The sequence below is a fragment of the Chrysochloris asiatica genome, unplaced genomic scaffold (assembly GCF_000296735.1).
Source record: "Chrysochloris asiatica unplaced genomic scaffold, ChrAsi1.0 scaffold00016, whole genome shotgun sequence".
Classification (NCBI taxonomy): domain Eukaryota; kingdom Metazoa; phylum Chordata; class Mammalia; order Afrosoricida; family Chrysochloridae; genus Chrysochloris; species Chrysochloris asiatica.
In genome coordinates, this window is record NW_006408534.1 from 6741152 (window position 1) to 6768521 (window position 27370).

General features: G+C 39.7%; 1 protein-coding gene and 1 pseudogene across 1 annotated transcript in view; one reads left to right on the forward strand and one right to left on the reverse strand.

Moving 5' to 3' along the window:
• LCLAT1 (lysocardiolipin acyltransferase 1) overlaps positions 1 to 27370 on the reverse strand; it is a 301927-nt gene that overhangs the window by 14259 nt on the left and 260298 nt on the right. The gene's annotated exons all lie outside the window — the stretch shown is intronic.
• Positions 2365 to 3262, forward strand: LOC102823273 (annotated as a pseudogene).

The window sequence follows — 27370 nt, forward strand, 5'->3', positions numbered from 1 at the left end:
ATTCAAACCTACAAACAGTGAAGTTTCAAATGCAGGTCTCCGGTATGTCCAGTTCTCCAACTGGTGAAAAGGTGCCACTACTGAACTGAAGGTATATTTCGGCAAAACTGGCAGCTCTTTTCTATTGAGAGGATAAGGAGTCAGGCCATGTGTACCTTAACTGAAAAACAAATGGCTCAGGTTCTTCCAAGATGCCAAACAGTAGATTTTATTCTCTAATAGTATATGGGTTATCTTTTGAAATTAAAAAAAAAAGAAAAGAAAAAGTACTTTGCATAATTAAACAAGAAGTATTTCCAAAGAAGAGAGCAGACACACTAATAATACCACATAGCACTTTGATGCTTTGGATGAAAATAGGCTACATCTTCCTGCTTTTTCTTTTTTATTATACGTTGACAAGGCTCAAAGACAGATGCTATTATTAACCCAAGTGGGAAAAAAACCTCAAGCATTCTATTTCTTTTAAAATAACCAAAACACCATATAGGTGGCAGTCTACATTTGTAGATGTATAGTTTCGGTTTTGAATAGCTGTTGTCCACTGTACATACTGTTTTTTGTTTTTATGGGGGGTGTACACAAAAACACTTGGGAATATATAATCATTGAAACAATCAAAGGGCACATTCTGCAAGCCTGCGTCCTGGCCATTAGCACCTGGGTGCCAGCACACAGCCTTTCTCTTTCCATGAGTCTAGAGTCCTCCCCTGCTCTATTTCTCCATGCCTTCATCTCTGTCTCCATCTCTAGTGTTGCTGCTTCTCTGGATAAGGTCCCACATTCCACTCGTGCTCTTCTCCCTTAATGGTCCTAGGGTCCTCTGTTCCTGGCCTGTAAGTTTTACTACTACCCCTTTTTTGTTACAGAACTTCTACCTTTATTATTGTGGCAACTGCAATTCGTCATAACAATTACTCACTATTGAATCTTAAGAATCTTATCCCCATTTCTTTTTACCCAACCCATCTAGACACTATGAAAACTATTCTGTGGATATTGTACCTTTCCCCTCACACTCGGAAACTGAACTTCCTCTTGAAAACGTGTAAGCCAGTCACTTTGTGCTTGTATCCCCCCCCCATTTTAGGTAGCCAATGTCTAAGTTGCCTGTCCTTATCTACCCTGTATACAGAGGGATAGGATTGATCCTTGATGTGACGACTCAATTGTTCTCAATTGATATTTTGAGATACTACATTCATAAATAAGGAGCTCTGATAGCGTAGTGGTTACAAGTTGCGCTGTTTATCTTATGGTCAGCAGTTCGAAACTACTAGCTGTTCCATGGGAGAAAGATGAGGCTTTCTGTTCCCGTAAAGATTTACAGCCTCAGAAATCCTGTACAGGGTGGCTATGAGTCAGAACCAACTCCACAGCACACAACAACAATATCCATAAATATAGATCAAGTTTATCAATTTACACTCATTTCTTTTATAAAAAAAAATTATTTTTTATCTTCTGCTAGTCAAGTTCTGATCATCAACCCATCGAGGCCAGGTCAAACGGGTACTACCTGCAAGTTTGGGTGTTCTTCTGCATCTCCCCTCACTTCATATCAGCTAGATGCTTCACTCTCAGCTCTAGCCCTCTGTGGCTATGTCCTTGTCCATGGGCTCAGGAGTCCCCATGTCTCACCACACTTCAGACCAACCAGCCCCCTTCCTCTTCTCTCTCTCATCTCCAGGTCAATGGGAGTCTAGTACACACTGTTTTCTTGCATCCTGAGGAGTCTAAAATGGATTGCTGATACAAGGGAGGGAACATACAACATAACAATGTCTTTTCTCTGTGTCTTTGACCTTGGATTAGGCAGGTTCACAGAAAAGAAAGTCTTCTAAATATTTTCCAAATTTCATCAATTACATATTCCTCAATGTTAACAAACTTCTCAAAGCACCTATGAAAATGGGGTGATTGCATGCATGCAGAGGGTGAATTTTCTAGTAATTTATTTTCTAGTAATCTCTGACAAGTTCCAGAAAAAAAGCAGAGGTGTTACATTTGAGCAGTAGAAGGGGTAGAATCTAGTTTGGAAGACCTTGATATAAACCAAGCTTTAAGTAGCAGATGATACCTTCTTTGAAAACATGCATGAGGAGACAAGGAGTGGAGGGGAGAAAGTACTTCTATTTAGGGATCAATTCCTATGAATCCGCACAACACAATCTCACTAGAGTAATAAAAACAGACCTTTCTGTTTAATTTCAGTTGGAAATGTATGGATAGTTAACATCTAGAGAATCGACATCCTCTTACATTCTAATGGTTGAGAACTAAAGTACTCCTTTAGGTCTGGTGGCTGCGAAGGAGCCAGAGGGGCCCACCTTCCAAGCCCAAGTGCATTCACTCTAACTCTCTGCCCGCTTCGCAGCTCACTCTGCCACCATGACGGAACAGACCATCTCCTTTGTGCCAAGGACTTCCTGGCTGGCAGCATTGCCACTGCCATCTCTGAGACAGCTGTAACCCCAATGGAGCGGGTCAAACTGCTACTGCAGATGCAGCACGCCAGCAAGCAGATTGTGGCTGACAAGCAATACACGGGCATCATGGACTGCATCGTGGGTATCTCCAAAGAACAGAGCATGTTGTCCTTCTGACGCGGAAACCGGGCCAATGTTATCCGATACTTCCCCACCCAGGCCCTTCAACTTCGCTTTCAAGGACAAGGACAAGCAGGTCTTCCTAGGCAGCGTGGTCAAGCACACGCAGTTCTGGCGCTACTTCGTCGGCAACCTGGCCTCCGGTGGGGTGACCAGCACCACCTCGCTGTGCTTCCTCTACCTGCTGGATTTCACCAGGACGTGGTTGGCGGCCGACGTCTGCAAGTCTGGCACTGAGCGTGAGTTCAAGGGCTTGGGAGACTGTCTGGTGAATATCAGCAAATCGGACGGCATCCGCAGCCTGTACCAGGGTTTCAACGTGTCCATGCAGGGCATCATTATCAACCGTGCAGCCTACTTCGGTGTCTACGACACGGCCAAAGGCATGCTGCCCGACCCCAAGAACACACACATCGTGGTCAGCTGCATGATCGCATAGACGGTGGCTGGCGTCATATCCTACCCCTTCCACACTGTGCGCGGACGCATGATGATGCAATCCCGATGCAAAGGAGCCGACACCATGTACACCAGGCATGTATATCTTCAAGGACGAGGGGGTCAAGGCCTCCAAGGGCGCCTGGTCAAACGTGGTGTGCGGCATGGGCGGGTCCTTCGTGCTGGTCCTCTATGATGAGCTCAAGGTCATCTAGGGGCCCACACGGCTGCCAGCAGCCAGAGAGCCATGGGAGCTCACCCCCACCCTAGGGACCACAGACCTTCAGGAACTCTTCCCGTCTCTGTCCCGACCACATCGTGTCTCTGGGGGGCCAAGACGCACGCTGCCGGAGCGCACTGTGACCAGGCCAACCTGTGGGCACCGCAGGTGTGCAAGCTGTTATCTCGGCGGGGGGATTCCCCATCTTGCAGGCCCCAGAATCCAGGCGCCGCCTGCTGCCCACCCCCTCCCCACCAGTCTTGTCGAGTATTTATTTACAGAATCATGTCTTCCCGAGTCTGTCAGCACTAGCTCCTTGCCCGCCGGAAACCCAGTCTGTCCATCAGGCATTCTGCTGCAGAACAGTAAACAGAACGCTTGGCAAAAAACCCCCCACAAAAACAAAAAACTAAAATACAAGGGTAAGGGAAACAGTATTGCAACTAGGGTTCCAGTTCAAACATGCATGCATTTATTCCAAACAAAACATGTTTAAGCATGTCTCTGTGATCAGTGTATGTATGTTGCTGTTGTTATGTGCCTGGAGTCAGTTCCGACTCATAGCGACCCTGTACAGGGTTTCCAAGGCTGTAAATCTTTGTGGGAGCAGAAAGCCTCATCTTTCCATCGTGAAACAGCTGGTAGTTCCGAACTGCTGACCCTGAGGTTAGCAGCCCGATTCGTAACTACTACACTACCAGTATGGCTGCTGATAAATCCTCTCAGCAACAGTTGCCTTAGTCTTGCTAGAGTGCTTTAAAAAATAGGTTTTTCATGCCAAATGATCTTGATATTAGAGCTAATGCCAAGATAGACAGCTTACAAATTATTGAAGTTTTGTAGCCCACAAAAAGCAAGTTTTTAGATGGATAAAACATTTTAAGAAAAGTCAGGAAGACCTCAAAGATGAGCTAACAGAGGGAAGACTGTCAACTTCAACGAATGAAGAAACCGTGGCTGAAATCCAGAAACTGGTAGAAGACTGTAGAATTACCATTGCTGCCATAGCTACTGAAGTTGAGATCTCACACGGTTCAGCATTTTCAATTTTAAGCGAACACCTTGGCCTCAGCAAACTTTCAGCTTGGGTGTCCAGGGTGTCCAGCGCATTGTGAGATCGGCTAATGATCTTTTCAACAGTCTGCTAAGCAAGATCAAATTGTAACTAGGGATTCATCAATACAAACCAGACAGCAAGGTGCAATCAAAACAGTGGTTTCTGCGATCTGCTGGCCAGTTTAATTCAAGTCAGAGAGGTCAGTTCAGAAGGTGATTGTTTCTGGGGATTCCAAATGAATCTTGATAGATTTTCTCAAAGGACCCAAGATGATCATGGGGTCTTATTATGCATAAAGTTTAAGAAAACTTCTACCCCACAGCCCTGATCTTTTCCCTTTAGACTACCTTTTGTTCCCAAAACTCAATGGAGCATGACTTGAGTCCGTCAAGAATACCCAAACTGCCATTTTGATGAGCTGTATATCAAGGAATGCACAATTCTTGTTTCATTTCTCTCTTGAACCCATGCCAATCAAGCTCTTCCCCATTACTCCACCCAAACTGCTTTTATAAACTTAACTGATAATCTTTATGTAACCAATGACTTACTCTCTCCTGGAAGCACTTTTGATCATGGTTTCCTGATCACATGACTCTTTTCTCCAGCCTCACCTGCTACTCTGTTCTCAGCTCTTTGATTTCTAACTATTGGAGGGTCCCAGGGCTTGGAGTTTACTCTTCTCTGTCTACGCTCTCTACATGATCTCTTCCAGTCTTACTGCTTTAAATACCAAATATGCCCTGATACCTCCCCCCACTTTTTAAAAAAATTAACTCCAGCCTGCCTCTTTCCTTCAGACTCATGTTATCTCAAACTTAACTTGTCTTAAACTGAACTACTTCTTGATTCTCCCCATCCCCCAAACCCTGTGATTCCAGGTCTTTATCTCAGTTAAAGGCAAAATTGCCCTTCCTCAAGCTCAGGCTAAAAATCTTGTAGTCATTCTTGACTCCTCTCCACGTCTCATATTTCATATCTAATCCATCACAAAATGCTGTTAGTTCTATCTGCAAAATAATATCCAGAATCCAATAATTTGTTTCTCACCAATTCTACCTTAATCTACCACAATAATCTCACCTTGATTACTGCAAATGCCTTTCTAATTGCTCTCCCTATTTGCCCATCCTTTTCCCTAATGATTTTTCTCAGTATAATAGCCAGACTAATCCTTTTATAATGTGGATCACTACATCATAAGTTCCCTTCCACCCTCATTACATCTCATTCAGAGAGAATGCCAACTGACAAAATTCCTTGTGACCTAGCAACCTATTATCTTCTGATCTTGTTTTCTACTCCTATTCACCTGGATCCCTCTGCTCCAGCCACACACACCCAGGACCTTTGCTGTTCTTTCTGACTGAGATGCTGATCCCCCCAAAGGCTTACTTTCTCAGTGAGGCCTTCCCCAACCATCCTATTTTAAATGGCAAGCATCTATAACAGATTGGATTCTATCTAAAAGGGGTCTAGAATGTTCCCAGGAAAACAGGTTTCTTGTTAAGCCTTGGTGGAGCATGGGGTCTTAGGTGGAATCCTGAGCCCCACCCAGAACCTTCAGGGGTGGGACAGTCTCAATTGAAAAGACATGCTGGCCAGTCTTCTAAAAGAAGAATAGAAAATACTTCTTGAAAGAAAAGGGGTGAGGGGGTGTGTGAAGAAAGAAAACCATCCAAACAAACAAAGAAAAACAGACTGCTTGGCTGTGACAATATCGAGCAAGCTGTTTGCCGTGGAGCCATCAAGACAAGAAAAGTCAACCCATCAGGATAAACTCCTAAGACTGAAATTCAAAAGGAACACACAAATAGTCTTGTATGCTCACTGGCAAATGTCCTGGTCAATTTATGAGTGGGAGGGAAGGAAATCAACATAGAAGACATGGGCAGAGATTGGCCATATTCCATAGATGCCTGATGACCTTGAAATGAGAAAGAGAAGAGGATGGGCTGGCGGGTTTGAAGTTCAGGGTGATGTGTGAACCCCAGAGCCCAAAGACACTGACCTTGCCACTGAGGGTTCAAGTTAAGAATGAAGCAGCCAGTCAATCTGAAGAGGGGGAAGGCGTATGAGAACTGCCAGACTCGCAGACAGTACCCATTGGACCTATCGTGGCAGAGTTTGACCACATAAAGATAAGGAAGTATGATACAGGAAGCAGGTATAAATTGCTACAACTTGATCAACTGGATCCTTGATTATGGATGAGGTTACTCAAAATTCCAACCAAACAGGGAAGAATTGTCTGTATCAAGGATAAAGCATGTCTCTTCAGTACAATGGGTTGATAGGGATGGGCAATTTAGACTTCAGCTACTAAAACTGGGGGGGCTATAAAGGCACAAAGTGACTGGCTTACAAGCTTTCTTCAGAGTACTTTGTGCCAGAATGAGGGGAGTAAGACAGAAACCCAACTGAATAGCTTTCCTCTTGTCCAAATGGGTCTGAATATGAGCAGGATAGGGTTTTATGACAAAATTGTGAGCAACTGTTTTCAGCTCTAATGGCAATGGTCACAACTGTAAATGTAGAAGAGGTGAAACTAAAAGGGGGAGCAGTTCATTTGTCATTTTAGGTACAGGGGACCCTAGGACCATCAAGAAGGAAGAACATGAGAGGAGCAAGGGATCCTGACCAGAAAAACGGCAACAACAGAGATGGTGGCAGAGGAGACGGCATAGAGAGACAGAGCAGCTGTGGACTATAGGCCCATGGACTAAGAAAAGCAGTGTGCCTGTGGGCAGGAGGCTGGCTTGCAAAATGTGCCCTTTCAACATTTAAATGAATATATTGTACAATATATATGTATACATAAAAAAAGGTAATAGAAGTAAATACTGTTAGCTAAGGGTGCATGGAGGGGATTGTAACCATTACAATGATTTGCCGAATGTAAAAATGGTGATCTGCCCTGTAAGTCTTCATTTACTCAATACACAATAAAAGCTTTAAAAAATAAAGTAAAATAAAATAGCAGGCTTTCCTCTTCTCTGATGTATTTTTCCCAAAGACCTTATCATCAACTGACATACTATATATTAGATTTACTGCCTGTTTTCCACCTGGAAAAATCTAAACAACACAAGGGCAAGGATTCTCTTCTTTTTTATGCACTGGTATATCCCATTCTTTCTTCAACATGCTCAGTAGATAATCTACTGAATACATCAATTGCATAAGCAGAGAGGGGCAACAGAGCTGAGCTTCCCTCTCTGTTTGGGTGAGCGTCATAAGCATAAAGCCTTCTCTAATAGCCTGCACTGTGGTACAATGCAGCTGAAGAATAACTGTGATCAATGGTTTTCCAACCAGTACGGAGAGAAGGCAGCCAAGAATTCATGCTTCTGCCTTCCTGTGAGTCTGACTTCCTCTGTTAAGCTCCAGAAGCTACAGTTCTGCCCTTATTTCTATATATGCAATCTCTGCTATAGTATAACTGAAGCACTGGTGTTCTTCTTGTGCTATCAGCAATGTAAGATCCTAAGAGGTTTCAGGTTACATGCTGGGAAGTCAAGATCACAGGTGGGTGGTGGTAACAGTAGGTAAAGGAAGCAAATTACCAATACCAGGACATCTACAAGGTGCTGTCACAACAGGGTGCTAGGGATCTCTGTCCACAGTGGATAGGTAATGACTGTAGGTTTAAAAAACTAAGTGAGTTTCATATCATGTATTTCCCTCCCTCTCTTCTAACCGTAAGCCTGTCAATGAATTTTTCTGGTTTATGGCATAGTGGACAGTATTAAGTGTTGAATGCTATTTTTAAATTGCAAGTCTTCTTTCTTAAAATTCTGGAACACAATTCCTTTTGCTTTTTGTACGTTTTCCCTCTGACAACAAAAGAAACTTCATTAAACATGCTGGAATGCAGCCTCTGCATTAACAGAGGTATTAGAATAGAAGCATTTGTTTCTTAATCAATTCTCAAGAATATATCTTTAAACAAAACCACCACTGCCTCACAGTAAAGCATATTAATTCTCTACTGTGCTTACCCCTCCCCTTTCTTCCTACCCATAAGACATACGGGATTCCCACTAGCTTGAAAAAACTGTCTCGGAGAGCTGGCACTTGGACCAGAGCAGACATTATTCTGAAACCAATAATTGCCACCTTACTTACCCAACACTCCTGTTTTTATTTTGACCTTTCCTCAGGGATTTATCTTCTGCAAGTGGCTACAGATTTTCATCGGTGCTATAGATCATCATCCTATTAGTTCTAACTCCTTCTCTGCTGCTGTGGTGCTTCTAGACCCTCACACCAGGCTGAGACCTGTTCAGAATCTTAGTCTGGCTTGGCCTGGGATCCCTCAGCTTCCAAGGTACCCTCCTTCTATCAGTGTTGGTCAGTGCCAATGTTGTCAAATAAAAAGCCATTCAAATGGGTGGAGAGGATTGAAGAGACAGGGAAGGCAGTGCTAACTTCATGGAACAGCAATTCTCAAGGAGACGGCTGGAAATGGGACCTCAAAAGTCCAGGATGCCAGAATCCCTTTCTTCCCCCACCTCATCCCATCCTTTATATATATATATACATACACACACACACACACACACACACACACACACACATACTATCTCTCTTACCCTTCCCTGGGACGTCTTAAAACTGAACTTAAAAGTAAGATCAGGACAAAACATTTAGTTTGCTTCATAATGGGCTTTCTTGGTATTATATAAAAATGACAGTAATTCAGAATTTCTTGGCTGTAGTAAATTAGACAGCCTGTTTGCTTTGGCTCCAGCTGTTGAACTCATGTAGCATTAGTCATATGCACACGCAGAACACACTTTCTCATGCATACTAGTGGAGGAGGGGAAGAAGTGAAAAGACAATTGAAATAAAAAAAGCTGGACAAAAAGGGCTGAAGAAAAAGGTCAAAAGTAGGAGAGTAGGTGGTGAGGTCACACTTTAACCAAGTAAAAGAGGAAAGTTGGGATAAAGCTGACTAAGTAATAAAGAAATAAAAACATTCACAACAAATTAGTATGTATAAAGTACCCAGCAATGAGAAATATACAAAAATCAGAAGGAAGGTAAAGGGCAGGGGGCGGGATACTAATGGTCAAGTCCAAGACAATTCTATAGAAGGACACAATACATTCATGTCCATGGGGACCCTAAAGCAGAATATTTATCCATGATCCACTTGTTTCTAAAAACACTGTACTTCTGGTAAAATAGAAAAAAAACACATTAAGTGTGCTGAAGCAAGTAGTTGGAATAAAAATAGATTCCAAACCCAAGTAACACAAGAATGTTCTAACTCTAAGCGCCAACATTTTAATAGAAAACAGAATCAGGGTATTGTTTTCAATGACGATCTGTTATAGCACTTGTGATACTATTGAATTAAGCAAAGAGGCATCAGACCTAGGTATACTCTTCAACAAATTGTTAAATACCTGAGAAATTTGTGAATATAAAGATGATCTTAATATTCCTAATCCTCTGGTATTAAAAACAATTTCCACCAGACCTTGATACACAAGTGGATAAATCATATTAAATTAAATCAGTCTGTACTTGGGGAGCTATCTTAATCAGAAAGAGATTTAATGAAAAGCTTTGGCTTAGATGAATACTCTAATTATTCCAGGCTAATATTTGTCCACAAAGAAGAATTTGTTTCAGGATTAGTCAGAGACCAGGAGAAGTCAGAGACACCAATTTAATAATGGAATGCCTAATTAAATGATAATGGAATTTTAATTATAATGTATTACTCTGCAGTCCATATGATTTATTTAGCACAATTGCTTTTCACTGGGTTCATTAAAGAACTCTAAATAAAATGCAATTTCTAAAAATAAGAGAAAAGAAAAAATGGTAAATCAAAATTTTAATTTTATATGGAGAGTCAAATTAGCAAAAAGTCTAATGGATTTAAAAAATCCTGCTTCAGAAGGTACAGTTAACTGTTCAATTAGTGGACGTAGAAATTGTATACTTGTCCTATTATCTTTCCTTGCCCTTTTTGTTGCTGTTGGTAAGCACATATTAAAGGGTTCCAAATCATAATGACCCTGTATAGGGTTTCTGCGGAGCAGCTGGTGGGTATGAACTGATGACCCTGTGTAGCAGTCCAGTGCTGATTCTACAGTGCCACACCAGGAGTGTTACAAATACATCCATCATATCAAAAATGCAGACCAAGAGCCTATTAAATGGTGTACTAATCCAGGTTCTGTGCTAGCGGCAGCTACCATTGGAAATTCAAAGACATGGAAGCACTTATGCCTTTTGAAAGTTTACATCTAATGGAAATATAAGATATAAACCTGTAAAAAGTAATCATATAGGAAATGAATAATAATTCAATCAAACTTTTAAGAAAAGCAAAATCAGTATGCTAGAAAATGACTACTATGAGTGAGTTCAGAGGAAGATAAAAATCACTGTGGACTGAAATACTTAGTATGTTCTGAAAACTAGAAAGCTGGTATAACATACATATCTTTGGAATTAAAAAGAAAATGGGTCTTCAATATGTAAAATATATCCTAAAAGAATGAAGCAGTTATAAAAAAACCAAAATCAGATGTTTTTAAAAAACAAGCACAAATAGACCAGTACAATAAAAGGACTTCAAAAGTTCGTGGAGAAATGGAAAAGAAAGAAATAAAAAATATAAACCTTAGTTCTCAATATAATCTCCATCAACTTCATGAAACTGTTAAAAGCAATGATGTCAGCCATTTAGTCCATCTTTAAAAAACTGAGGGCCCTGGGAATGTAACCATGCCAGTGCAGTCTTTTTTATATTATTAACTGAAGGAAAATGGGTGCCCTTTAAAGGTTTTTGTTTTGTTTTGTTTTAGATTAGGAAACAAAAAGTAGTCAGAAGGAGTGAAATCAGACCGGAGGGTAGAGGTCCAATGATTTCCCAAGAAGCTTGAAAAAAAGGTGCTTGTTTGGTGAGAGAAATGAGCAGGAACAATGCTGTGGAGGACACTCTGGGTAAGCTTTCCTGGTGTTTTTCTGCTGAAGCATTGGATAACTTTCTGAAAACACTCTCATAATAAGCAAATTTTATCACCCTTTGCCCTTCAGAAAGTCAGCAAGCAAAATGTCTTCAGCATCCCCAAATTCTGCTGCTATGTATGACCTAAGTTCTCGACCAGTTCACTTTTGCCTGGACCGCTACCCTTGGTAGTCATTGCTTTGATTGTGCTTTGTCTTCAGGATCTTGATTTCACTTTAACCAAGTGAGATGTCGACAGTGTCGACTAGTGTTTCTGCTATTAATCATCAGTTTTCTTCAATTAAGCCACGAACAACACTGTTTCCTTGAAAACTGATGCGGATGGCCTACTGCTACAGGCTTCATCTTCAATATCTTCTTAAAGCGAAAAGTTATCAGCAAACTGCTGATTTCTTTGGGGCATTGTCCCCCAAAACCTTTTATAAAGAATCAATGATTTCACCATTCTTCTACCCAAGCTTCACAATAAATTTGATGTTGGTTCCTCCTTCAATTTTAACAGAATTCATGTTACTCTGATAGTGGCTCTTTTCAAACTAATGTTTTATCCTTCTTGTTGTTATTAAGTGCTGTTGAGTCGATTCCAAGTCACAGTGACCCTGTATAATATGGTTTCCGAGGAAAGGTTGGTAGGTTTGAACCACAGACTTTGTGGTTAGTAGTACAGTGCTTATTCTACAGCACCATATCAGAACTCATTTAGATCCTGTTCTGACATGTTGTAACAAGTTAGTACAAGCTTATTTTTGTATAAATTGTTTTTGAAACCCAGGCATAGTTTTCTCATAACATGCATTTTCATGAACATTTTGAAGACCCCCTCAGATATGTGGGAACTTAATATACAATCAAGGTGACACCATGACAACACAGATCAATGGGTCATGACAGATTGCTGGATTCTCACTAAATTATACATTTAAAATAAGATCCCAGATAGATTAAAGACTTAAATGTAAAAGGTAAAGTTAATAATTCACTCATAATTAGTACATGAAAATGGAGAATATGTTTCTTGTCTACTGTCAAGGAAAGTTTTCCTTTAAAAAAAAAAAAAAAAAAACACCCAACACTATAAGGCAAAAATCAAAGGAAAAATTATGATTAAATTCATAATTGAATTTATGACTTATGATTTATTCTTAATTTATGATTAAATTCTTAAATGAAGTTCTATTCAACAGATATATAATACACTACGATGACACATTTGTATTGTCTAAAACCAAGGAATTAATACCTATAACATAAAACCTATAAAAAGGACTAGGACTAGTATAAGTTAATAGTAGTCCCTACAGGAATCCTAAGAGAAAGTTATAAACCATCAATTCTAAGAGAAGTTATAAACCATCAATTAATAGAAGAGAAACCCCAGAAAACTAACAAGCAGATGCAATTCATTCACAATCAGAGAAAAGTACATTAAAGTAAGATGTCACTTGATACCTATTTGACTAAAAGTAGAAAGCTTGAGAATAGGAAATGTGGGTAGGGATGAGAGAATGCTCCCACCTGGTGCATTACTACCTGTGGGAATTCAGAGTGCAGAAAGCATTTTGGAGTCCTGGTGTGGCCTTGTAGGATTAGCACTGGACTGCCAACTACAAGATCGGCAATTCACACCCACCAGCTGCTTCTTGGAAGCCTTATACAGGGTCACTTGGAAGTCCTACATGGAACCCACTCAAAGGCACTTAACAACAACAGCAACAACAGTGTGGCAATGTAGCACAAGCACTGGACTGCTATCTTCAGGGTTGGTGGTTAAAGGCTCTATGAGTCAGAACCAACTCGAAGGCACTTACTAACAACAATCACTTTAGAGTGCAATCTGGACCTCGACAAAACAAGAATGCTGTTGCTGTAGTCAATTTCAACTCATTGCAACCCCATGTATGCAGAGGTGGTTTCAAACTGTTTTGAGGAAAATTCTGTTACCTTTTCATTCCATTTTTCCATGAACTTTTTGAAGGCCCCTCACAGAACTGCTCCATAGGGACTTTAAAGCTACCATCTTTCAGAAGCTTACCAACTGGACACTCCTTGGACGTCCTTCTGGGTGGGTTCAAATGCTGCCAACCTTTCAGCCAGTTTAACTGTTTGAGCCATGTAGGGGTTCCAAAGTTAGGATACGCAAATTGAAAACAAAAACTCAACCAAACCAGTTGCAAGTCTATTTCACTAATTCTATTCTTGGGTATATAACCTTAAGAAATGTCCCCAGTGTTTCTCCCAGAGCTGCTGGCTGGGTTGGAACCATCATCCTTTAGGTGAGCAGCCACGCAGCACTAAACTGTTGCACCACCAGAACTCCTTACTGAAATAATGTTGTTAAGGGCTGTGGAGTCAGTTCTGACCCACAGCAACCCTGTATAGCGTTTCTGATGAACGGTTGGTGAGTTTGAACCACTGACCCTGCAGTCTAGCTCATTAACCTGCAGCACCACACCAGGACTGGAATTATAGCATGTTGTTATTTAGAAGAGTTAGCAACAACGTTTTTGAAGACGATTTAAAGGTCAATTCCCACTGCAAGGGAACCCGATAAATTTATTGTCTATTATGGGATGGGAGAGGAGGAGATGTTTGTTAGTTTTGGCCAGTGAACCCTATTCAATCCTGGAGTACTACAAGTTCTGAAGATAAGATTTTGATCTTTTTAGTTTGGGGCTATAGGTCAACTGAAACCTGTCAAAGTATTTTTAAATTTAGGAATGCCTTTGCTGTGACCTCTGAGTTCCCCTCAATTCTCATGAGATATTTTATGTGAGCTGTTGTAATCTGTGTAGGATTTCTGCTATATAGAAGAGCTCATTCTGTGCCTATTCTTTTTTTAACTTTTTATTCTGAAATACTTTCAGACTTATAAAAATGTTGCAAAACAGCAAAAGAATTCTAGTAAACTTCTCATCCAGCTTCACAAATGTTAATGTATTATACAACAAAGTATAATTAAACAAGACCAGGAGATTATGAGGATACTTTATACTGTTTGCTAATCTACTACAGGTTTCATTCAAATTTTGCCAGTAATCCCACTAATGAACTTTTTCTCGCCCCAGATCCAATCCAGAAACCTGCAGTGTTGATTATTTTAAGGAATGTCTCTTAATTTGGGGTTGTCTGATGCTTTCATGTGATTAAATTCAAGTGCTGCATTTAATGCAGTGATGTGCCCTTCTCAGTGCAGCATACCAATATCCTTATCTCTGAAATACAAAGCAATGAAAATCAGGAGAGGCAAGGTACATATTACCAGTGTTTGTATTAAAACTTGACAATAACATCTCAAAACATTCAAAGGTTGTTTAATTGTATTGCAAAGTCATGTGAACTGTGGTATTATTTGATAGCAAAGTGCACAATGTCTTCTTTCTCTAAATTCCAGCTCCCTTACTGACATTGTATAGTGATAAAAATATCACTTTTCTAGTTCACATTAAGCGTTGATATCAAAATTGTATTTCTTGGCATAGATTATATACTCAAGGGGAAGCTGAATGCCTATCTTTGCATTCTCCACATTGTTTGGAACATACTGTTCATGCAAATACATCTTAAGAGGATTGATTCCTCTGTATTAGGAAGGTTAAAGTGGGGAGAAAGGAGAAACACACTGAATGTCAAACGGTATATGCTAGGCGCTTTCTCATATTTTATTCAATACACAAAACAATTTCATGGAGTGAATCTTGAAACGTGAGACTCAGGTGAGCAATTTATCCAAAGTCAGTAAGGGTTCTAATCATCTTTCTTTAGAGCCTTCTGGTTCTAAAGCCTTGGGGTAAGAATCAAGAATTTAATATCCCAAAGATAGGTCAGAATTTCTCATTCTGGTTTGACCTCTTGCTGAGAGTTTGCTTTTCCACCTTAGATATGTACATTTTTAACAAGATCCCCAAGTGATTTGTATAGATTTCTACTGTTTCTTATTTGGAAAACTGAAGCTCAGAGGGATCAAATGGTTTCTCCAAGAGACTTAGAGTTGTCTGAAAAAAGGACTACATTTAGAAGCAAGATTTCCAGCTTCCCAGTTTTCTATTGCTTTTTATTTTGAAGAGAAGGCCCCCAAACTGTGCTTTGGTACTTTCAATTAGTGCAATTTTTAAAGTCCATATCTGAAAGGATACAATAATCGGTCTTTACACTATCTTTTTAAAAGTCTCTCAAAATGCTAAATTTGGCAGCAAAAGCCTGTGAGACAAACTTATATACCTTAATTCTATTACAATGCAAATCTAACTGAAATTCTTTCCATTTCTGAAATATATTACAAACAAAACATCAATTAATCAACATTTAGCCATAGCAGAAGAAACATGCTGTTCTAACTGAGAATGTGGGCAATGAAAAAGGACTGGATTATGCTAAGTTTTCTTGCACATGGTTCTGAATTGGAATTTTCCATTACTCCTCAAGGTATTACTATGAATACCTAATTTTATTTGAAAAAATTATGGGTCCACATTTAAACTTTTAAATGGTTCCTTCATCTACCTGCAATACAGTGAAAAACAGAACATCTATCAAATTGCTACGGCAAACTATGTTATCAGTTTTTTCCAGTGAATTTATATTGCTTGGAGAAAATTTGCTGCTAAAGATGAACACCTAAATCAAAAAATCCGAACCCACTGCCATCGTTGATTCTAACTCATGGCAACCCCATGTGTTACAGAGAAGAAATTGTTCTGACCCACAGCGGCCCTGTATATGGTTTTTGAGGAGCAGCTGATGAGTTTGAACTGCCAACCTTGCAGTACACACCGACCTTGTGATCCAGTGCAAACCAGTAGTTGAAAAAGTTTCATCTGAAATAAACATGCATCCTGGTGTGGCACCGTAGGATAAGCATTCGACCAAAATATTAGAAAGGGAACTTGATAACAAAAGCACACTCAAGGGGAGCCATCAAGGCAAGCAATCAAGTTCCTTCAGGACAAAGCCCCCTCCAAGACTGAAATTCAAAGGGAACACATGAGTAGGCATGTAAGTTTGCTGGCGACCATGTTGGTCTATTGATGAGTGGAAGAGGGGGAAAGGCAGCAAAGAAGAAATGGGCTGAATTCGACCATGGTCCATTGACTCCTGTTGACCTGGAAATGAGAGAGAGAAGAGGAAGGGCTGCTTGGTATGAAGTGTGGTAAGACCTGGGGATGCCTGAGCCCGTGGACAAGGACAGCGCCAAGGAGTGCTAGAGCTGAGAGTGAAGCATCCAGCTGATATGAAGTGAGGGGAGATGCACAAGAATGCCTAAACTTTCCGATAGTACCCATTTGACCAAGCCTCAATGGCTTGATAATCAGAACTCGACTAGAGGAAGATTAAAAAATACATATAAATTTTTGATAAAGGTAACGAGTGTAAATTGCTACAAACTGATGAACTTGACCTATATTTATGGATGTAGTAGCACAACATACCAACTGAGAGGGAAGGAACCTTCACATCAAGTATCAATGCTTTCCCCTCTGTACACAGGGTAGATAGGGACGGGCAATTTAGGTACTGGCTACCTCAAATGAGGGGGCAATAAAAGCACAAAGCAACTGGCTTACATGTTTTTCAAGAAGGCGTCTAGTTTAGGAGTGTGCATAGGAAGGTAGAGTCCCCACTGAATAATTTTCATTGTGTCTAGATGGGTCTGGTGAAAAGAGATGGGGTTAAGATTCTTATGATTCAATAGTGAGAAATTGTTATCATGACTAATTGCGATGGTCACAACTGTAAAGGTAGAAGTTTTGTAACAAAAACAAGGGAGTAGCTAATCTTACAGTCTAGAAACCGTCAGTCAAGAGAGAAGAGCATAAGCAGAATGAGAGACCCTGTCCAGAGAAGCAGCAACACCAGAGATGGAGGCAGAGAGGGAGCACCCTGAGAATTCTGGACTCATGGAAAGAGACGGACTGGGTACTGGTGGCCAGGAGGCAAGCTTACAGCATGTGCCCTTTGGTTGTTTAAATGATATATTCCTCAGTGTTTCTGTGTACATTTCCCCACCAAACACACACACACACACAAACAAACAAAAAATATAGGGAATGGAAGCAAACACTGTTGAATGTTGATGCATGGAGGAGCCTGTAATCAATGCAATGAAATGATTGTGTAAAGCTGATGTTCTTGCATGCAAACTATTACTCGGTTCACAATAAACACTTAGAAAGCAACCCCCGCCCCCATGATTCTGATGCAGCTGAAGACCAGACTTTGAACTTTGAGAAACAGAACCACAACAATACATCAACAAACTCTCCCTCCTCATGGTCAGATGTGAATCGTGTTTGAACAATTAGCACTGCCTCTTTCTCTAACTCTTCTATAATTTTAGGAGGTAAGATTTAGTGCAATGTTCATATTTTTATTATGAGATGAAGTCCATGTCTCTAATTAAAAATAAATAAATAAATAAAAGTGCACTCAGTAAGATCCATGCAGCAAGAGTAGACCGCACATTTAAAACGAAGGATGACTTACATTCTGGTATCCCTTTCAGTCTAGAAAAACAGCACAGTCATTCTAAAGCTATTTTATACACTGCCAAGGGTGCAGCTTATTAGAGCCTCATGTCTGCGCAGGGGTAGGGGAAGCAAGTGGTGGAGTCCTGCCCTAAATTTCAAGGTCAAAGTCAGTTTCATATTAAACGGTCTCTGCTCTAAGAAATTCCCTGTGGAAATTTGTCATTTTTGGTCCTATTGCTGTTTGTTTGTTGTTAGGTGCTGTCCAGTTGGTTCCAATTCATAGTGAGCCTATATATAAGAGAACTAATCACTGCCCAGTCCTGTGCCAGCCTCACAATTGTTGCTATGTTTGAGCTGCCACTGTGTCAATCATTCTTATTTACTTAGGGTCTTCTCTTTTAGCTGACTTCTACTGGTCCTTCCTGACAACATGTTGAAAGTATGTGAGACAAAGTCTCGCCTTTCTAGGGTGCACTCTGGCTGTACTTCTTCCAAGACTCATTTGTTTTATGTTTTTTGTTGTTGTTGTTAAGTGCCATGGAGTCAGTTCCAATGGCACTGACCCTGTATAGGGTTTCCAAGGAGCAATGGTGAGTTTTAGCCACTGACCTTGCAGTTCAAACTGACCTTACAGGCAATGCATTATCCTGCAGCACCATAAAAGAAGTTACAGAATCAGTTTCAGACCCCTATGAATCTACCTATATGAGAGTCAACATCCGAGGCTACCAAAAATGGTCACAAACCTTATGAGCTCAATATTGACTCTTATGGAAATAGCTTTTAATTTTTTTAAACCTATCAACTCATCAGAAATTTTACTAGATTACATAGGTAATAAAATCTGAGTATTTTATCACCTTTGCTGGTTTGCTGCTCAGTACCTATTCCAATGCTGTCTCATTGATGTTTAATAAATATCTGCTGGGTGTTAGAACTGATGACCGTTATAGCTGATATATATATATATCAATCATTCTGTTCATGCAAATATATATATATATCATACTGCTCATGCAAATACATCTTAAGAGGATTGATTCCTCTGTATTAGGAAGGTTAAAGGAGGGAGGAAGGAGAAACACACTGAATGTCAAATGGTATAGGTATATATATGTGTTATATCTGTTAGATACATATATCTGATGACTGTTATGAATGACTTAATAGAAGATTTTCATCCTTATCATTTTCATTGAAGTATCAATAAAAGACATTAAACTATACCTTAAAATAGAGGTTTTAAACTTAATCACTTGTTGTTAAGCGCTGTCAATTTGGTTCCAACTCATAGGGACCCTGTATAGGGTTTCCAAGGAGCAGCTGGTAAATTTGAACCACCAATCTTGCAGTTGAAACCAACATTGTGGTTCAGTGCGTTATCCTGCATCGCCATATCAGGACTTCTGACTTATATATCCTGGCCACCTGGGACAATCAGTATAATGGTATCAGATTAGCTAGAAAATTGGGTGCTCACCTTTCTTTCTACATCTGTAATTTAAACCTGGTTGCATCTGATCCTCAGTCATGTACTTGAGAAAACAGTGGCATGATCAATTCACACAAGAACACAGAATGAAATGCTAATTTCAAATTCTTATTTGAAAAATTAAGCAAGTAGGGTATATGTACTTACAGTCAATAAGCAGTCAATGTTGTTGTTATTGTTAAGAGTCAGTTCTAATCCATAGAGACCCCAAATAGGGTTTCTGAAAAGTGGCTGGTGAGCTTGAACTACTGATCTTGCTGTTCAAACTCACTTTGCAGTCCAGAGCACTAACCCACAGCACCACAGTCAATAAATGATTTGGATTGCCCTTTACAGAATATTTTCAAGAAACATTGGGAATTTTATTTAGTAAACATTTAAGTGATAATGCACTGGACCGCAAGGTCGATCGTTCAAACCCACCTGCTGCTCCTTAGAAACCCTATACAGGGTTGTTATGAGTTGGAATCAACTTGACGGCACTTAACAACAACAATAATTAACTCAAAGTCAGTGGTTCAAAGTCACCAGCCACGCTATGGGAGAAAGATGAGGCAGTTGGCTTAAAGCTTTACAACCCCAGAAACCCTTTGAGCAGTTCTACTGTGTCCTAAGGGGTCACTATGAGTTTTACTTGGCTTGGTAAAGTGATACTGGAAATTTTTGGTAAAATTAGAACTCCTTCCCTGGTTTGCATTGAACTACTAAAATCAAAATTGATGGCTCAACCACATTCAGCGACATGGCATAAAAAGGCCTGGGGATCTGCTTCTGCCACGATACCAACTAAGAAAACCCTATGGAGCAGTTCTACTCTGTGGAGTTGACAGGAGTCAAAATTGATTGGGTTTGTTTCTGTTTAATGTCTAGTGATCAACATAAATCTCTGCATGGCAAAAATTAGGGTGAATGACTAAAGACTATGATCTCAGAGTCATTATTAGTGGGAACAGATTCTCCAGAGTATTCTTGAGCTAAGAGTAACTTAAATCTATTGCATTGGCCTGTTGTTGTTGTTAAGTGCCATCGTCAAGTCAGTTCTGACCCATAGCGACCCTGCATAGGGTTTCCAAGGAACAGCTGGTAAGTGTGAACCGCCAACCTTGCAGTTCAAATGACTTTGCAGTCCAGCACACTAACCCACAACACCAGAGAAGGACTCCTTGCATTGGCCTAGAATAGGGGCAAATGTTTTTATATACATCAAAATGATCTTCTACAGTAAATCTTTTGTTTTTCATCTCCTGGAACATTTCTAGATTGTATTTTTGTTAGGTGCCATTGAGTTGGTTCTGACTCAGATTCATAGTGACCCTGTATAGGGCTTCTGAGGAGCAACTGGTGGGTTTGAAGCCTGAACTTGTGGTTAGCAGTTCAGTGCTTATCCTACAGTGCTAATACCAGGACTCCATTTCTTGATTAAGAGTATAGAGAAATGGTGGCACTGCTGAAAAGAAATGGAGAGTTGGGGAGAAAGTAAGGGTTTGGCATTACACATATTATATTTGAGGTAACATAACATTACCTACATAAAATTATCCAACACAGTTCTTCGTGAGATGAAAAGCATAAATTTGGGAACTACTAAGCAAACAGATGAAAGTGGCAGTCACAACATGGAGATATGCTCTAGGGAGAGACTATAATGAGAGAAGATCTGGAGGCAGAAAACTGAACTTCGGGGAATATTTGTTACATAGGGGAAGGAAAAGGAAAGGAAGCCTGTGAAGGAAACCTATGAGGAGAAATCAGTTACCTATAAGGACAAACAGCAAGATGTAAAGGTCCTGGCAAATGTGTAAAAGGCATGTTCAAGGCACCAGCAAGGGTCTCATCCCACTTAAACATTTTTATCTGAATTTTATATAACACAATCATTCTGATTACTGGTTGGGGGCACTGATAGAGGGCAACTTTAATTTCTAGCTAAGCAGTAGTGGCTTCTTGATTTTCTTTTTTTATTAACTGTCCCTGTAGGAAATTGGTCAGAGTTCAAGAATTTTCAGAGTACAAACATAAACTACGTATCTAACTTGGCACTTTCAAAACAGAAATGGTAAATTAGAGGACCTCCTATGATTTACAAGATTTTGCACTTTCATTCTTTATCTGGCCCTAGATTCATTCTGACTTTTCACTCCACTCAAACTGCTATTGTACCCTTTTGTAAAGGTAGATTTAGGGGAAAGGAGGATGTACATTTCACGTTTTTAGGAGTGGGATTAGGACATTGATGAGAGAAACTGTTTCAGAGTCCTTTTTATTACTCTTGCTAGGCTGAACTTGCTTTAAATGCTTAAATATGTTACATATTTGAGCACATTTTAAAACACTCAATTAATTCCTAAGAAAAGCAGTACACAGAGAAATCTAGAGAAATAAATATACTAAAAGACAATATGTAAATTGATCTGCTTTAGAATAAATCTGCATATAGTGTCCTGGAGTGGTACATTTTACAAAGGGAATTAAAACCATGGAATTAACATTTTAATGATGCAGACAGACTATTGACATCAAGACACTCACTCATTATAGCTTCCAGGTGGCCTAATGAGACGAAAAGGAAGTTTATACCTTCAGTTTGTCTAAATTAAGGCTGTTTGGAGATTATGATTGAATTTAAATTAGAAAATACTGCTGTGTGCAAACATGCTTAGGCTACCAAGTAGTCTTTGCAAACCTTAGCACCCAAAATAAACTATTTAAGGCAATACCTGTGGCACTGTAAGATACGCATTGGACTGCTAACCATAAGACTAGCTGTTCAAACCCACCAGCAGAACCTTAGAAGCCCTAAACAGGGTGGCTAAGAATTGGAAGGGACTGCACTGCACTTAGCAACACCACAACACATGCACATTTTGGTTTAACTTTTTTTTAAAGCTCTGTACTAAAACCCATAGGAACTGACTGTACTTTGGAAAATATTAAAAATGATTCAACTTAATTGTACTATACAGTCATGAAACAAAAGAGTTAAAAGGGTGCACAAAGGTTGTGTACTATAACCCCACCACCACCTGTATGTGAGCATTTAAAGTAGAGGAAGTACGCTGAGGCAGCCTTTCTCCTGACAGCTTTACTCTACAATAATGCTCTCCTTACAGGACACCTGAAGCTGAAATTTATCCACCTGCAACTCCCACCCCAAAAGCCCTAGTGATACAATGGTTAAAGTGCTTGGCTTCCAAAAAAGGCCAGTGGTTTGAGCCCAGCAGCCGCTCTGCAGGAGAAAGATGTGGCCATCTTCGTCCATGAAGATCTGCAGCTTTGGAAACCCTAGAAGGTTTGTCCTTGCAGGGCCGCTAGGGCTGAAACCGAAGCAACAGTAGTGGGCTTTCCCTTGGGACTCCCAGTTGTCAGTTGTAGTTTTGTCCTCTAAAAATAAGCAGCATGACTCTACTACTGACTATTACGTGTGACAATTATTTAAATATTTAAAGCAGGGACCAGCAAGCTACACCCCACAGACCAGTTTCACCTGTGGTTGTACAGTCTCTGAGGAAAGAATTGTTTTACATTTTTAAATGGCTGCAAAAGATCAAAAGAATTACACTTTGTGACACCTGAAATTTCAGTATCCATAAATAACAGTTTTATTGGAACACAGATCTACTCAAAATGGCACTCAAAATCCACAGTGGCTACAACAATGGACTTGAGGACAGCAAAGATCATGAAGATGGTAGGGACATTTCATTCTGTTGTACATGGGGTCACCAGGAGTTGGAGCCAACTTGATGGCAGCTAACAAAAACATATTATTCACAGTGGAGTCATAAATACATTTCTCTTGTGACACTCATCATTTACTCTGGAGTTATTACCTCCTTATGCTCTTTGTCTAACTTTCTAAAGACCTGGTATGGTGCTGCAGGTTAATGTGCTGGACTGCAAGGTCAGTTTGTACCAAAAGGATGGCGGTTCAATCCCACCAGCAGCTTCCTGGAAACCTTATACAGGGTCTCTAGGAGTGGGAACTAACTCAAGGGTACTTAACAACAACAACCAATAGTTTATCCCCAAATTCTGTTAAAAGTGCAAATCTCCTACTCCACTCCATCATATGCATCAGATAATTTGAATCTCAATTGCTTGGGGACATTTCCTGCTGGTCTCCTCCATTGTCCTGATCTGACCAGGTCTATGAGCTGGACTACAATTATCAAGACCTTCACCGTAACCACACAGATTCCTTCCCCGTGTTGTTTTCCTTTACCTGAATCCCTCAGCTCTCTGTTTTTCTTTCTCAGTAGCTCCCTGAGCTACTTTTCTGCCTTCACATTAGATTAAGAATTCAGATTATGTTCAGAAATCTTAGAAATAATTTTCCTTCAGAAAAACTGAACGATTTCCTTCACCTTTTCTATCAATGGTGCTGTGTCATTTTAATTTTTGATGTATTAAATGCTTATTATTTTTGCTCTTTGTAGATTTTAGTAGAGCTTTGTTTCATTGCAAATATCTTTTTTAAACAACATAAAAGACAGCTAGCTATACACATGGGATTTCACCAGATGGCGTGTACAAAAATGAAATTGACTACATGTGTGGGAAGAGATGGTAGAAAAGCTTCAGATCATCAACCAAAATAAGGCCAGGGGCAGACTGTGGAGCAGACCATCAATTGCCCATATGCAAGTAAAGGCTGAAACTGAAGAAAAATTTAAAAGTCCACAAGTGCCAAAATATAACCTTGAACACATCTCAACTGAATTTAGACATCATCTGAATAACAGATTGAATGCATTAGACATTACTAACCAAAGACCAGAAGAGTTGTAGGATGACATCAAGAACATTATACAGGAAAAAAGGGAAAGGTAGTTAAGAAGACAATAAAGAAGAAAAGACCAAAATGGATGTCAGAAGAGACTCTGAAACATGCTCTCCAGCGTAGAGATGCTAACACAAAGGGAATAAATGAGGAGGTAAAAAAGCTGAATAGGAAGTTACAAAGGGAAGCTCAAGAAGACCTGGAATGAGCAAATGTGCAAAGACCTGGAGTTAGAAGACCAAAGGAGAAGAACACACTCAGCATTTCTCAAGCTGAAAGCACTGAAGAAAACATTCAAGCCTAGAATTGCAATATTGAAGGATTCTATGGGCAAAAATTGAATCTATTCAGTGTCTCTTGTTCTGTTCTGTTCCAACAACTACCTCTTGGTCTATGGTCAGGTTCCTCATTAGTACAATTAAATGTTCCATAATACTCATTCTCTGCAATGCTGCCAATAGCTTGTCACACAGTAGTAAACTTCCATAGTCAATAAAGTACAAGTAAATATCTTTCTGGTATTCTCTGCTTTCAGCAGAGATCCATCTGATGCCAGCAATGATATCCCTCATTCCATGTCCTCATCTGAGTTCAACTTGAACCTCTGGCAATTCCCTGTCAATGTACTGTTGAAGCCATTTAAAAATTATCTTTAGCAAAATTTTACTTTCATATGATACTGATGATACTGTCTAATGAATTCCACATTCTGTTGGGACACCTCTCTGGAATGTATATAATCTCTTCCAAACAGCTGGCCAGATAGCTGTCTTCCCAATTTCTTGGTATAGATGAGTGAGTGCCTCCAGTGCTCCATCAGTTTGTTGAAAGATTTCAATTTGTATTCTATCAGTTCTTGAAGCCTTGTGCTTGGACTTCTTAATTCAGTACAATTGACCTTTAATCATATACTAACTCTGAATGGTTCAAAACCAGGAAAAGTATGCACCAGGGTTGTATTCTTTCACCATACTTATTCAGTCTGCAGGAGTCCTGGCGTGGTGTTGTGGGTTTATGTGCTAGACTGAAAGATCAGTTTAAACTGCAAGGTTGGTGGTTCAAGCTCACCAACTGCTCCTTGGAAGCCCTACATAGGGTCGCTAATGAGTCAGAATTGACTCGACGACACTTAAAAACAACAGCAACAGAAAATTCAATCTGCATGCTGAGCAAATAAAGCTAAATTATATGAAGGACATGACATGAGGACTGGAGGAAGACTTATTAACAATCTGCAATATGCAGATGATATAATCTTGCTTGTTGAACACAAAGAGGACTTAAAGCTCTTTGCAAAAATGAGACAAAGCACTGGTGGTTTGGGATGACCACTGGAGTCCAGTGCTTTGAGTAATTCCCAATGCAGATTTGTGCTTGCAGAAGTCTAAGGTGGTTTAGAAGAACAGGATCTTTGTCACTTGGTAGGAGGTACCTGAAAGGTTAGGTAGTGACGCCTTTAGTCATTCTACAAAATGCTGGTTTCATAATGCACTTCTCAGGATTCTCTTTAAGTCTGAGGTAAAAACTTAACCCTATACAGGGTCGCTCTGAGTCGGAACCGACTCAATAGCACTTAACAACAACATAGTACAATATAGAAGAAATGATATGCATTCAATGGCTATGCATTTCCAAGCTGCTAGTTAAGATTTCTGTGTTATTAAAAGATAATCTGACCTTATTTTATGCTTATTATAAAAGTGACATCTTTGTGTCATTAAACAAACAAAAATCTTCATCACTGGACCAATAAATAACATAATAAACAGAAAATATTGAAGTTGCTAAGAAGTTGTTTTGTTTTTTTTTAAATTGGATCCATAATCAACACTCTTGATCGCAGCAGTTAAGAAATCAGAGGATGTATTGCATTAGGCAAATCTGCTACAAAAAACCTTTTGTGCAAAGGGTTGCTATGAGTTAGAACTGACTTGACTGCACCTAACAAGAAACATAGTAGTAGAAAGTATCCGTGGTTTAAAAAATTCAGCAACAATGTAATTTGCTGATCTGTAAACACAGTTGTGATGATAATCTCTCTCAAACACACATCAGTCTATCACTCTTCAGTCAAAACCCTATGCTGTTGTTGTTAGGTGTAAGACGGACAGCAGAATGAAACACTACCTGGTCCTGCACCATCCTCACAATCATTGGTATGCTTCAGCCCACTGCTGCTGCCACTGTGCCACCTGTCTGTCAGTTTGTCATACGATGGTGACTTGTGTGTCACTGTGATGTTGGAAACTGTGCCACAGATATTTTAATACCAGCAGAGTCACCCATGGTGGATAGGTTTCAACTGAGCTTCCAGACTAGGACAGACTAGTAAGGAGAGGCCACGAAAAACCTTATGAATAGCAGTGGATAACTGTTACATGCACCACAATACTTAATATCAAAACATTTTGAATAGCACTAGAAATGAGGTGGTTCCAACACATAGCGACCCTATGTTTCCGAGGCTTTAAATCTCAGGAGCAGAAAGCTTCATCTGCTGGCAGACTTGAACCATGGATCTTATCAATATTTGATTCAATCTAACAGCTCTAAACTGCCACTTGAAATCCTTTGAGAAAGAAGCCAGGTGAAAATCAAATAACCAGCAAGTTACTCTACCCTAGTGTCAGACGTTTGCTAACTTCCCCATCCTAACAGCCCACTGTTATATTTAGCCCCAAATTGGATTTGACCTCAACTTTATACTATCTCTTTATTTTGCATTATTGACATTTATACTGTTTAATAATTGTTTCATATTTATATAATATGCCAATTAAATTATACTATTTACAGAAATTTTATAGACAACATTTGTATCACTTTGTTGGTATGTCTCTAGCATTGTGAAAAAGTCAAAATTTGCCAAATAACTGCCTACATTAAGATGTATCATTTTCTGCATCTGCTAAGCCTGGGATATGAAGCTTGTCCCACCGATCATGATAAATGGGTCTGTGCTAAATTAGTCACATTCATGTGAATACTGTAAGTATTTGCTGGTGGCAGTTAACTGGCTCACATATGATTAAACCCACAATCTTGGTCTTACTGGGTTTTAACCAAAAGAAATAATATACTGAAGTAAAGTTAGTTTTCTGCTTTGGTTATTTTACCACTTGAGTAATTATGTTCAGTCACAGAGCAACTTAAGAGTTGAAAAATCGCCCAGAAATATTACAACAGCTCTTGGCATGTAGCAAATTTAGTTGAAAAGTGAGAGCAAACCATATGTAAATTTACAATTCTCACATTTAGGCTCTCTTTTGGAAAACTATGCAAACCTATTATTTGCAAACCTTAGTATATGGATTTC